Here is a 1,940-nt window from a genome sequence, read left to right as displayed (position 1 = left end):
AGTATTAGTATATTCCTCTCCAAACTGTATGTGTGTGTGTCTAGTTTTACTACTGTGGTACTATAAACTAAAAGTTGTGAGTGTTTGTGATGTTGTTCTGTATTTTTAACCTGGAAAAGCACTACTATTTTCTGAACAAGTAAGCAAGTGCATGAGTATGCCACTTTCCTGAAGACATACACATAGAATCTAAACGGAACATCGTTTTGTACTTACAATGTGTGGTCTCTATGAAAAAAAATCTTTTACACTGTACCGAGCCTGTCTACTTGTAAAAAATCTTACTCAAACAACTTTGATGTTGTGATTTTGTACACATCAACATCGATATCACATAGATGTGTTCTATTGTCAGCATTTAAACTTGTTTGTAACAACTGAACAAGATACAAGCTTTTTGGAAAGACGATGGAGCATACCCTTTTGACAATTGAGTCGACCTGTTACTGATATTAAGTACTTACATGTAGAAAGCTAGGAAACAGGGACCAAAAAATGTTTTGCGTATCTGAATTAATGTAAAAGCATTGATAATCTTCAGATGTTATGATATAAGAGCTTAGAGAAAAGAATACACAATGTGCAAGTCTTTGCCAAGATAATCATGCCGAGGTGATTTAACTGGTCAGCCTTTTTGGATTGCTGTTTTTACTTGTTGTGATGTACATGTACATGTAAGCTTAAACATTGGCATTACTGGCTTGACAATTGGGTATATATTGTACATTGAAGAAACTTGGGTCAAAGCAGAATTGCCATTACCATCGGTAGAAGTGACATCTAATGCCTGTCAAACTTCTCAGATTGTTACATAGACTGCCTAACCCAATAATCATGTGCCAGGGTTGACTTGTCCAGTTTAAATTGTAGTAGATCGAAGGCCGCTTTATTGCTTTTATGTTAGTTGAAAATTCGCGTTTTAGTCCAGTTGTATGATGTAAAGTTGCCAAAAATGACAAGATAATAATTTGTGCCAAACTGTAGGATGCAGGAATACCTTATAAAGAAATCATGTGCAGACAATTTCTTCCCATTTCAGTTCTATACTTATTTGTTGTGACCAAATGCATTGAATAGATTGTGAAGCTTGGAAGACCCTATTCTCTTTTACATTTTGTAATGTTGTAATGGAGAGAAAACATGGCAATTGGTAAGCATTGTGTAAAAGTCAAAATCATCGGCAATATCTCTTGTACATATGCAATCTGGTGGCATGTTGTCAATATGATTTTGTCATGCACTAAAATGTCAGGAAAGAGTGCAGACATTCCGTATTATATGTGTGTGCTAATGCAATTCCCAATGCCATGTACTTGGAGATGATTTCCCATATATTGCCTGCCATTACCTGTGTACTACTGGTACCTTTTTCTCCTGTGATGAATTGCCACCACGTCTTGTGCAAGGCAATTAGCCTCAAACCCTGCCTTCCCAGGGATTAACCCTCTTGAACTACAATTGCTCACCTATTACAACCAATATTTGGAGCATTCTAAAGCTGAAGAAGGCCGGAGTTCAGGCTACGAGAAGACGTATTGTTCCATATTGTGGTGTGCCCATGATGTTTGTTATAGTGATAACCAGAGACTCCTGCAATTTGTCCATTTTTCAACAGATCAGACAGTGTATATGTACGTTCTTTTGTTTGAGATACACAGTATAATGACAATGTGTGAATAAGTCCTAGTTACAGACCTTTGTGTAAGAACCAGTGAAAAGTCTGCTGCAGTGTACAAGGCAATCATGTAGACAAACGAAATATACTAAGTGTGTGTGTAACATTAAAGATTTTTATGTTGCAGTGCAACACCCTGAGTTTGGTCGTATGTTCTTGTTTCCTCTTCCTTATACTACTATTTTGGTGGTACGTATGTCTACTAATGGCATTAAACATTATGGACTCAGTTGAGAATGATCTTGAAGTTTTTGAAGCCTTCGTT

At 36.6% G+C, this 1,940-nt stretch overlaps 1 protein-coding gene across 2 annotated transcripts in view; it reads left to right on the top strand.

The window, feature by feature from the left end:
- The window catches only part of LOC109466087, a 67,862-nt gene that overhangs the window by 59,133 nt on the left and 6,789 nt on the right, over window positions 1-1,940 (top strand). The gene's annotated exons all lie outside the window — the stretch shown is intronic.

Source organism: Branchiostoma belcheri, unplaced genomic scaffold (genome assembly GCF_001625305.1).
Source record: "Branchiostoma belcheri isolate BF01 breed outbred unplaced genomic scaffold, Haploidv18h27 scaffold16, whole genome shotgun sequence".
Taxonomy (NCBI): domain Eukaryota; kingdom Metazoa; phylum Chordata; class Leptocardii; order Amphioxiformes; family Branchiostomatidae; genus Branchiostoma; species Branchiostoma belcheri.
The sequence above is the reverse complement of the archived record's forward strand: the minus strand, read 5'-3'. Positions and strand labels throughout refer to the sequence as shown.